The sequence below is a fragment of the Coturnix japonica genome, chromosome 2 (genome assembly GCF_054131305.1).
Source record: "Coturnix japonica strain WE chromosome 2, WE-NBRP24, whole genome shotgun sequence".
Lineage (NCBI taxonomy): Eukaryota > Metazoa > Chordata > Aves > Galliformes > Phasianidae > Coturnix > Coturnix japonica.
Genome location: NC_140664.1, coordinates 82,962,832 through 82,975,130, shown reverse-complemented (window position 1 = coordinate 82,975,130; position 12,299 = coordinate 82,962,832). Strand labels below are relative to the sequence as shown.

Below are 12,299 nucleotides of genomic sequence, written 5' to 3'. Positions count from 1 at the left end.
CAAGTTATTCATCTCGAAGTGTACCTGAAGAGAGAAACCCTCAAACTGAATTCATCAACAGCAGTCTATGTGAACTGATTCTGTTTTTTATTATCACTAGTATCTCAAGAAATACAGTTTCTTTTCCACGTTCCAATCTGCAGATCAGTTTCTAAATTCATCTAACCTCTACAAATCACCTCCTCTCTTATGGTCTCATAAAGAATCTAGATAACTATTCTTTTTACAGAAGATCATTTTCTACAGCCTTCCTGAGAATGTCAGTAATGAGGAAGAAATATTATAGAAGCTAACTGATGAAGTGCTGCATGCCTTAGTGGGTGACTTAATAAAGATGAAGAGCAAGGATAACAATATAGTGTTCTAAAGTACGTTTAAATTGACTTTACCAATACTCCAGAAGTCTTCAAGAAAAGGTAAACTGATCTTTTATAAAACTTATTTTTCACTTCTATAATATTCATCATAAACCAAATTTACACTGGAAACCATCCCCAGCTGATTGTTTCTATTTTTAGTCTAACACTTGATAAAGAAGAGTGCCAAATTTAGTGAAGACTGGTAGTGAACACTTAAGCATCACATAGGTTATTCGTTGTCATCGTTATAAGATATTTTTGTCTGATTTTTTCTTTTTTTTCCTAGTTGTCATGTATGACAAAGCTAACTTGATTTCACTCAGAAAAAATAGTAAACATTAAAAAAAAAAAAAACAAAAAAAACTCTAAATGTTAGCTCAGCAACTAAATTTGAGTTTTGGGTGCTGTATCTAAGGAGGGAAGAAAGAAGGTTGCTCTCACTCCCACTGTCTATTTTTGAAATATGAAGTAGTACTGGTACAAACAAACAAAATAAAACAAAACAAAACAAAACAAACACAATTGTGTGACTGTATTACATTTTAAACCTGTTTCTTGCCTTATTTATCCTTTTCATATTCCCTTTCAAGTAGTTATATCCATTTGAGTCTGGCTTTCTCGATGATTGCATTGATTGAGACCCTCCTCTGGACTTGCTCCAACAGGTCCAAGTATCTCCTGTACTGAGAACTCCACATCTGGACGGAATACTCCAGGTGAGACCTCAGCAGTACAGAACATTGGGGCAGAATCCCTTCCCTCAAACTGAAAAAGAAGCTGACTAAGCTTCTTTTGATACAGCCAAGGATGTGGGTTTTTGTTTGCATGGTATATTTGGATATTCTCATTGAGTCGTGTGAGATGTTAGATTAAGATATACATTTCTGTGTATCAATCTCATAACATACAAAATACCAACATACTGAACTTGGCTTTTGTGGTAGAATTCACAGACTGAACCAGTGATTGAGCACCTGATGGGAAGTCTGGGCCAACCCAACATGCTCAGTTGCATGCAGTTCACCTGAGTGACCAGAAGGGGTAGATCCTGACTCCACCCCTTCCCAGACCTGATTTAAGGGTTGGCAGTGGTGGGGGGGGGTGTCTTGCTGGAGATCCCTGAGTATTTGGGATCCTTTAAAGCAGTTTTTCCTTCCTTTGTTTCTGTGTCCATGGCTGTTGCATTTGACCTTATTCTCATTTGCTGCAGCCTAGGATAGTGCCATTCCACTATTATTGTTGTACCTTCCATCACATTATCGCATGCAGCATTACAGCTTGTCAAGCATGATGAAGTTTTAATTAACTTGAATCTATCACATATTGGTGAATATATCTATCAGATTCACATGGTTTAAAAATAAATATTTGCTAATACTGCATTCAAATACGATATACTTGTTCAGGATTTTCCCCATTTTCTTGCAACGTATAAGAGCTAGATAAGGTGCTTGGTGAGTTTACCGTGGCTTTTATTATTTTTCTTTTAAACAAATATTTGCCAACTGAAGAACAGTTCTAGCAGAGAAAAAGAAAGAAGTGAAGTTCATTACATATTCTGCCCAGAAAGTTGTTTGTTTTAAATTACTTTATTGACCCATGGCTCTGCTTAGCATATTGCGCTCTAGTGAACCATACAATCAACGCATGCTAAATGCAGGTAAGGGGATTATTCACAGTGAAGCATTTCTGCTGAACAAGAATTCTGTTTTTCTTCATGGTGCACAGTTCTTTCCTTTTTTACTTCTTTGGTGGATACATCTTATTTTTCCAAATCCTTGACCACTGAAGCACTGCAGTTCTTAAAAACAGAAGCTTGTTAAATTGTGTTCACATGGACACTGGTTGTAGGTATTAATATACGTATTCAAATTATACCTTTATACATGCATCATATCTGTAATTTCCATTGCAGTTGGGCTTTGGTATATTAAATACAGGTTTTGGCCTATATAACACACAGGGGAAAAAGTTTAACTGAACATGATTGGATACAATGTAATTTCAGTTTGGGTCAATGAACAACATCCAGTGGTTGCTTCTATATGTATACTGCTTCAACAGTGCATAACAGTCATATTAAAAATATTTGTGTCATCATTGCAACTTCTAACTGATATTTTCAGGGTAGAGTTTGAATTGAGTAACACCAAAAGCTGAATCAATTCTGTTAAAGCACTGTGAAGACATATATTAATATTTAAGGGGAATACTATTATGTAATTTTGGTAACTAGTACTATCATTCATTCTGGAGTAATTCATTCTTTAATTGCCAAAATCATCAATATTTGAAGGAACTGTCGAGTAAGGAGAGTAATACTTTTCAGTAATTTTTAATTTAAGTCACTAAATTAAATCTGCTTCTCTCCCATTATGAAATATTTGCACCTGTATGGTTCCGATGTACCAGGTTTCGATTTTGATTATTTTGATGGTGATATTATGTTACTTTAATCTATTAGGTTATTTTAATCTGAACTTGTATGAAATAACATACAAGCATCTGGAGAGCCATATCTGAAATGCATTTCACAGCTTGAAAATTCTATTCTGTTGTGTGGCACATTTTGACTAGTATTCCTGTTCTTTCAGATTTTTATGAATTACATCAACAGGAATCATGTTTACAGTCTGCTTCCAGAAATATAATGACTCTATAAATATCTTCATTGTAAGATAAGGATAAAGACATTAGAAGTATGTTAGTTTGAAGGTGCAGGCTAAGAAAAATCTCACTTGGTTTTTTAAACTTTAACTTCTGTTGTAGAAACAGTGAAATTGGTTGTGCTAGCAGTTCAACTTTCCTGTCCCATGACTTAAAAAAGAAGGTTTTAATGATTTTAATACATTAAAGGCCAAATTTATTTTCAATTTGTATGGAAATTTATTCAAATTAGCATTTGGTAGAAATTACAAAATCGGATAAGTCACCTTGATGTTTTAAAACTCATGTTTGTTTATTTAGATCAGTGCCTCTAAAAACTGCATTGAACCAGGATGCTTGTGTTTAGAGCTTTTTTAATTGTAATTCTTGTGCAGTTGCAATAGTCAGCTCTTGCGGTGTTACCCTGATTCTCTCAAATGTTTATTTTTAGTAATTCTGCAGTTCCTTATGAAAAGTCACTACAAGTCTGTACCACTCTCAGCAAAATATCTTGGATCCATGTCTCAAATGTACTCTAAAAGCATTATAAGAGAGCAAGGAAGAGCCCTCATAGCAGGGAGTAACATGAGCTGCCTGTTCACTGTAGAACAGAGAGCTAAGCATCATGCTTCTGGTAGGGCTGGGAGTATTAGCCAGGGTAGCAGCAAGGACAGACTCTGAGGTTTTGGCCACATTCAGTAAAGAGCCCAGATTGTCAGTTAAATGCAACATGATAAGGAAGTTCTAAAGTCAAACTATGTATTGGCATCAGCTCCAGTTATTGCTGGGCAGGTGGGCGGTGACAAGTCAGATTTGAGGTCAAACTAGGAAATCAGCTAGCAGGTCTCAGTCTGGGTAAGTAGGATATCTGAGTACTCATGAGCATGGTTATACATTAAGTGGAGATGGGCTCAACACCCAGGGCTGTCATCAAATGGGGCTCCTGAGTGTATGGGTAAAGGGTATGAGTGAAGGTCAAAAGAGAATATGATAGAGGCCACCAAAGGCTAATTAGTGCACTCACAATCCTGATATGACTTTAGTAAGTGATGTTGTCTAAGGAAACTCCTGTACTTTTGCGAATCTTCTGTCTTTTGGTTCTTTGAAGTTACTAATATATGGAACTTGTTTCATGTTAGTGTATGTTGTAAGGGAAACTGTTGATCATAGCCCAAACGTCTGATTAACCATCTGAGGCAAGCGATGATTGAGCTGTGGGAGTGCAGGTGAAGGTAATTCAGCTGTGCTCCTGGAAGGGGTGGAGCTTGACTCCACCTCTCCTAGATCCCATTTAAGGGCTGACCACCACTAAAGTAGCATCTCTTGGAGATTGCCCCTTGGTGGAGATTGCCACAGTGGTTCCCAGCAGAGTGAATGCTTCCATACAGGTGAGTTTTTCCTGTAAGTAACCTTTTGGATATTTACCACTATCTTCTCATTATTGTAACCATACAGCAGGGATTAGGAATGATTTTGTTTTTTGAAGACTGTTCTTAAGATAAGCATATTTTGCCCTCTATTTAGTTGTGAAAAACAGAAAACAGGAAAGAAATGATGAACTAGATCTGGAGGATAGTTGCAATTTATGCTGGAGAAAAACAAGCATACGAACAGTGAACTGAACATAAATAAGAAAAATAGGTGTCTTTTAGAACAAGACAGAACATGGTCTAGATAAATTTCCCTAATGGTATGAGAATAACTTGTAGTAAATTATGTTTAACCCTTATACCATTTTATGCCATCTTCCTTTTCCCATGTATCTTCAAGTTAGTCAGCTCAGATAACTGGTAAGCAGTTGTCCAAGTTGTCTTTGTGACACTCAAAGAGCACGCAGATTCATGCTTGAAAGAAACACGCCCCCTCCTCTGTAAATTCTTCCTGATCACCAAAGTAAAATCTGCACAACAAATCCTGATTGAAGAGGCATACAGCAGTGCAATGCAGGATTGTTATTTTTTAATGGACACTGTAGAACGTTCAGGCTTTACTGTAGCTTTGTTAGTGATGAGCAGCTTCATAACAACTGCAGTGGTGGTCATTGATACTTGTTTCACCAGCAGGAGATAATAAAGAGTACACAGTAATAGCATTGCTGAAATTTTACTAATTAAATTCTATACTTCACTACAAGATGGTGTTTGAAAATCATCAAGGAAGTGCTTGATGTACAACAGTGATTAGTATTAATGGGCAAACATCCAAGACTCAATGTCTTAAAGTACAGAAGCTTACCTGAGAACTGCTTCAGATTTGCAGTGTTTCAAAATAACACAGGGATCTTTTAAAAGAGTCAGTTTCCCTACAAAGTGTTTTCTTTTGATTGCAGGAAAGACAGTAACTTCAAATGCTAGTTTCTATGTAGTATTGGGAAGGTACTCTCTGTTACAAGTGAAAATGCACACACACAAAGGAAAACATGTTTATAATACTCAAACTCAAGAAAATGCACTAGATACAGGATTTTCCCTATTTTCTTTAGCTTGTGTACAAGCTAACAAGTTTGTTAGCCAGAAAGGAGGAAATTACAATACTGGTTTCAGAAATGTCTTTACTGCTGTGTTACAAAGAATCTAAAAACTACAGATGAATTCAAAAAATTATGGAAGAACAAAACACTGCAGTATATTTTCAGCTATTTTTAGAAATACCAGTTTGTGTACCCCTATTAAAAAAAAATGCATTTAATTGTAGTATAAATCTATGATAATAAATGACTTTCTCATTTCTGGCATAAGTTTCATATACTGTATAGGTCTATTTCTCTTTGAGAGAAAATAGTAGTTGAGAAACTATGTTGTTTTCTATGTTAGTTTTTCTAGTAAGACAACTAAAAGCAAGAACTCTTGTTGTTTGTGAAATGGTTTTGGTGTGGTTTTTTTTGTGTGTGTGTTTTTTGTTTGTTTGTTTGTTTTTTAGTCTCCATTGTCATTATTTGTTGTTAGAATATTTTGATAATATTTCCTGATTATTTGAATATGGCTTGGGTTGCACAGGACCTTGAAGATCATCTAGTTTCAACCTCCAACCTGGCCTTGAACATCTCCAGGGATGGGGCACCCAAACTTCATGGGAGGTCTGTGCCAGTGCCTCACTTCACTGTGTAAAGATTTTTTTTATTTTTTCATTTTTTTTGTGCTACCACTATCAGACTGTGTAAAATTCAGTTTCCCTCTTAATTGTAATGTCCCTTCAAGTACCTGCCAAGGTCTTAACATATAAATTATTCCTCACATATATTTTATGTGAGGAAATGAATACGTACCTGAAGAATAGATTTTCTTTTTTTTTTTTAAATCAGACTTCAGACATTCATCAGAAATAAATGATTTATTCATGCTTAACAGAGCATCCCATACTCCTGCAGGTTTAATTAGATGAAATTTGAGTGATTTCTGTTTACCATAATAATACTTTACATTTATACAACAATTGTCATTCAAAAGTATTTGAGTGGTTTCCATATTGTGTGTGTATATATAAGGGATAAATTAACCAACCAGTAAATTAGACACCTCTGGATTGAAAGCCTACAGCAACTCTGCGGCAATAATTTTTATTTAAAAAAAAAAAAAAAAAAAGAAAAAAAAAGAAAAAAAAGTGAAATTTCATTCACTTCAAGGGAGCAGAGCATACAATCAAATTATACTGCTTTATGGAGAAGATAACAGGCCTGTAGCTGGGGCACCTGACTTCTACTAAGAAGCTATACTCTGCTACAGACTTGCACTCATTTTCATGCAATTCACTGTATCTGATTTGGACCTTAAAACAAAGTGAAGATAAATAGTACCAGCTCAGCTTTTGTGGCTGTTTGTGTACCTATTGTTAATTGCTTTAAGCCCAAGCTAGTCACAGTTAATTACAGTCCCCTTCTACTGATGTAGAAGTGTTTTTCCCATGATTGTAAGCTAACCTGTGTGGTACTGTGTTTGCTATGTGCTAATGAGTTGGCTACTGGAGATCACTTGCCCTGAATGTGAGCTGTCAGTGACATATCTCAGACCAGTATTTAATGTACTCTAACTTTTTTTTTACTGCATGAGCTATAAACAAGGACTGTTTTTTTCAGATCCTTATTGGAATTTCTAGGTGCTGTTTAACAGAACAATGTTCCTATTTTATGTTTAATAAAATACTTGGTTTAAGTGTACATATAAGTTGAGAGACAACAAAGGTCTGGAGTAGATGCAAGGAAATTCTTCACATTTGTTTTAGTGTTTAGGTTTGTTGTGTATTGTTTATTGTCATTGTTTGTAAATGTGAATGGAGTCATTGCAAGAAGTCAGACAGGCTGGAGAATGATTCAAGAATACAGGATTTTCTCCAACAAGGCTGATAGGAATAAATTATTTCCTCAGAACTACCAGAAAAATGGACAGCTGTTTAACATGTGCTCTGATACCTGCCTTTCTCCTTGCCTCTGCTCACATAAGATGAAATCAGACATAATGTTTGCAATTTTCTGGAAGAGCTGAACTGAGATAAGACAGTGCTTCCAGCCCACTTGGTATATTACAACAGGTGCATTCCATCTGTGTTTGACTCTTCATTAATTGCTTCTGTTACCCACAACAGTACAAAGGACTAATTACAACTACTTCCTGGTATACTACTTCGCTCTCTTGAAAAAGAATCGCAGTATAATTAAATTAAAAGCATTTCTAAGTTTGAAATGGACAGAACAAAGAATACAAGAACTTGGTCTCCAGCAACTTCAGTACAGCTGCTCAATTGCACACATGCTTGCAGAATCATTCTTAACTTGATACAAGTAACAGTCATTCAGATCCCTAGCCTGTCCTTCTGAACACAAGTTATGTAGGTGACAAGCACATCTATTCTCAATATTTATGGTTTTTATTAGTACAGTATAATAGTACTCAGCTGGGTAGTATTTTCAAATACTACTGCCATATTGGTTGTTACTTAAGTAAGTGCATGTAAGCTTTTTGGACATCAGTAGTAGTGATTCATATTCAGTCTGATCAGACTGTTAGCTATTGACTTATTAACTTATCAAATTAGGGAGCTCACACTAAACATATTCCTTGCTTCTGTTATCTGGGTACAAGATGACTTCAAAACATAACCATTTAATTGGCAGTGGAAGAATTATCCTCATTTAATTACCTACATATTAATAAATAAATAAATAAATAAAAATTTCTAGTTGCTCTGTAACATTAAAGTGATCTACACCCAGAATAAATCAATTCAAACAGGACTTGTTTCATAATATGGCTAGTAAACAGCTGTAACTGCTTAATGCAGCTTTCTGTGCAATACCATAGGTGGAAAGAGCCCCCTAATGGCTTCAAGTTTCCTAGAAGAGTAAGATGGAATTTCACTTTCAGCAAGTTTAAGCTGCAAGGCAAAACAAAATGAGTTTCAAAAATGCTAAATTAGTTTTCTTGAGAAACAGTGATACAACTGAATCAGTTTAAAGTCTTGCAAAAAGACTGGTTTAACAACATTGTAGACTCAAAAGTAAATGCGCAATTCGTAGTATATAAACTCAGTCTTTTTTGGTTTGGGGTTTTTTTCAGTTATTTTTGCCTAAAACTGACAATTGACTAAAGGAGATAATTACTTTGCAGATCTTCAGTATGACAATCAATAAAGCGTTTCATGGACATAAGCTTAGACAATTAAAAGTCCAAACAAATGGTTATTTAAAAAAAAGTAATACTCTTTTTGTAAAAATAAATACCTCTTCTTAGGAATGTCTTAATTTCCTTTTGAAGTATAACCCGAATACAAAGAAGATACTAATCTGGAGAAAACTGTATCACTGCCTTATGTAAATTCTGTGATTTTAATTACAGAGTAACATCATATCTTAACGTATATTTGAAGATCATAAGTGTAGTAAACAAGGCTTTTTAGAGGAAAAAAAACATGGTAAGTATGGACTGTTGGAAAGTTTTGAATGTTTGTAAAGGATTCTTTCTGCAACTTAAGCTGCATCTGAAACATTCCCAAGCAAATTTCATGGGAAACCAAACTGAATTTGGTTTTTGTCCAGTTTTGTCCTTACAAAATTCTGTCTATACTTGATAGACCTAGTTCTGATATAGGAGTCTTCATCTTCTCATTGAAATTTTTAGTAAGTTAATTAAAACTGAATGGGTGTTCATAGCCATTATTTATGGTGAGATTTTGACTCTCACATTCAACATATGCAGTTATCTCTTCTTGACAGTATTTTCACAGTATTCATAACACTGTTAATTGAGTAAAATAACTCTGGACAGAAGCTAATGTGACAAAATATGTCCCCAAAATACTTTCTTACTACTTGAAAATATTTAAGTTGCTGCCCTGAATCAATTATACAGATAAAAAAACCAACATAATTTCTCCACAGAGAAATTATAAAAATAATAATAAACCAATAAAATAGCTTAGATTTCTTATTTTAATTAAAACTTCATTTCTGTTCATGAGTATAGTTTTTATTTTACTAATATTTATTTGTCATAGATGCTTAAAAGAGAGCTTCAACCTCACATATTTTACTCATGCGATCATCTAGGCACACCTCTCCTTCAAATTATTGTTAGTTCTAAAATTCTATGCATGCCCAGTGCCCCAGCATTTCTAAAGTCTTTTATTAGTTATAAATAAATATTTTCATAGCTATACATTTATCTTCCCACCTGAGATTTTGTGTCATCAAGATTTGAATATGGTGCCCACTAGAAATTCAAAGAAATACCTGGGTCAAGCAAGTGATTTTTCTTTATTTTTTATATACTTGCCATTAGATAAAACAGATTGCCATTAGCTTCTAGTCTAGAAGTAATAAACAAATTTCTTTGGATAATCCAATGGTAGTCATACTTCAATGCATGACAATCTGCTTAAACTCTTAGGTTAAGTACACTGATGACTTCACTCAGAAGGAACAATTACAGTAGCTGGTGTACCAAAAATTTCTGTTTGGATCAAGGAACAGAGGATGCAGACTAAAGTGGAAGGTGGTACAAACTAACATCAGCTAGAAGTAATGTATTCTTAAAAAAGGCACTGTGTTAGATTCTTAGATGTGAGCTCCCATAGACTCTAAACCCCCAAGTCAACCAGCTTCCTGACTTGTATAACCAAAAACTGGTTAATTTTTCTTTTAACCCATCACCTTCCATAGAAAAAGCAAAACCACATACATCACAGCTGAAGGAAATGGTGTGCAGAAAGTTTATGTAGAGCATAGGCAGTTTAGAGACAGTGGTATCAATGTCACATCAAAACAAGCAATCAGCTCATGGGATGTCTGCTTCAAACACACAGCACTGCATCACTGAACATCCTAGAGTACACATTTCAGGTCATAAGCCTTGATCTTTGCTTAGCAGGCAGAACATTAGCAATAAGTACAGTATCTATAAAAAGATGGCAGTCTAACGCCGTATTATTTAAGGCAGATCATGTTTGTGCAGCAGAGGTAAGCTTGCAGTCAAACGACATACTGCTTCAAACTACTGACAAGCACTGAGAAATCCTTTAGCTGAATGTTCTCTCTGCCTGTCTTAACATGAACGGTAAGGAATTAATAACATGAGAGAGCTTGCATGCTGTCACAACTCGAGGCTGCTTAGCATGTGTGGGACAGGTTAGATTAAAACATCACAAGTAGTTAGAAATTGTCTTTTCTGGCTGATTTATTCCCATTTACCCTGAAGGGTTAAGTATAATAATGCAATGCACAAACCATGTCTTGATCTTAATCTGCTTTAGGAGTGTGTAATATTAGATGAATTTCATCCGTGAATGAAAAAAATTTAAGTGCAGTAAACACATTATATACACAAATTCCAAAGCTTGTATTTAACATGCAAAATACAAAATTAATAAATTCTTTTTTTAGTTGATCAGAAAAAAAAAAAAAAGAAAAAAAAAAAGGATGATTTCCTTACCTTGGAGATGAAACTCTGTATTATCAGTACTGTGTGAACTAAGGGGATAGGATGAATTTTTTTCTTCTGTAATAAGCTGCTTCTTCTGAGATGCAGAGCAATAAGATGCAATTATAAGTAAAATTAACTATTCCAAGGTCCAGTCTGTTATCAGTTGTACTGGTTAAGAGCTGGTATCCTCTTGCAAATGCTAAAAGGTAGCTCAGCGTGTTGTCTACTTCAAGAGCAAGATACCAGTATTATCAGGCACCAGCAATCACATACTGATGCTACAGTATATACAGTCTCCCTTGCTTGTGCTCTCTCTCACCCTGACGTTCTCTCAGCTCTGAGTCTGAGCTCCTTCTGCTGCTGTATAATCAATCTAGCCTGTCTGAATCTAATAGGCCTCTATTTAACCAGCCAATCAATAGCACAGATTCCACTGCTGCTCCCCAGAGTCTTTTCCAAGAGCAGAGCAAACAAGAGGAGTTTGGCCAGCACTTTAAGAAAGTATTTATCATTATTTTATTTCTCTTTAAGAAAATATTATTTAGGAGAGCTCAGGTTCAAAGTTGTCTCTCTTTTCTTTTTTTTTTAAAAACACCCCCCCCCCCCCCCCCCAAGAGACTTACATAAACACATACACTGCTCTGCATTTTTTTTTTTTTTTTTTTTAAGCAGTTCTATGGGAGCTCAGCAGAGAAGGACCTGGGGGTCCTGATGGATGAAAGACTCAACATGAGCCAGCAGTGCGCTCTGGCAGCCCGGAAAGCTAATGGGATCCTGGGCTCCATCAGGAGAGGGATGGTCAGCAAGGATAGGGAGGTGATTGTCCCTCTCTACTCTGCTCTTGTGAGGCCCCATCTGGAGTACTGTGTCCAGGTGTGGAGCCCTCAGTACAAAAAAAGACATGGAGATTTTGGAAAGGGTCCAGAGGAGGGCCACAAAGATGATCAGGGGGCTGGAGCACCTCCTCTATGAGGACAGGCTGAAGGAGTTGGGTTTGTTCAGCCTAGAGAAGAGAAGGTTGCGGGGTGACCTCATTGCAGCCTTTCAATACCTGAAGGGAACTTACTCCCACAGGAGGGGAGTAAACTCTTCGAAAGGGCTGACAATAGCAGGACTAGGGGAAATGGTTCTAAGTTGAAAGAGGGAAGATTTAGGTTGGATGTTAGGGGAAGTTCTTCACTAGGAGAGTGGTTAGGCCCTGGAACAGGCTGCCCAGGGAGGTTGTGGATGCCCCGTCCTTGGAGGTGTTCAAGACCAGGTTGGGCAACCTGATCTACTAAAGGCATTATGTTTGGTGGCCCTGCTAGGCAGGGGGGTTGGAACTACATGATCCTTGAGGTCCCTTCCAACCCGGGTCATTCTGTGATTCTGTTTAGAGTGTACG

General features: G+C 36.2%; 1 protein-coding gene across 5 annotated transcripts in view; it reads right to left on the bottom strand.

The window, feature by feature from the left end:
• The window catches only part of CDH18 (cadherin 18), a 444,808-nt gene extending 433,529 nt beyond the window's left edge, over window positions 1–11,279 (bottom strand). For 3 of the 5 annotated variants that reach the window (XM_015854439.3, XM_032442474.2, XM_032442475.2), the window contains exon 1: window positions 10,925–11,279. The gene's annotated coding sequence lies outside the window, so the exon portion shown is untranslated. The remainder of the gene's footprint in view (window positions 1–10,924) is intronic. The other 2 variants (XM_032442471.2, XM_085537830.1) reach the window with 1 other exon arrangement.
• Window positions 11,280–12,299: the final 1,020 nt, after the last annotated feature.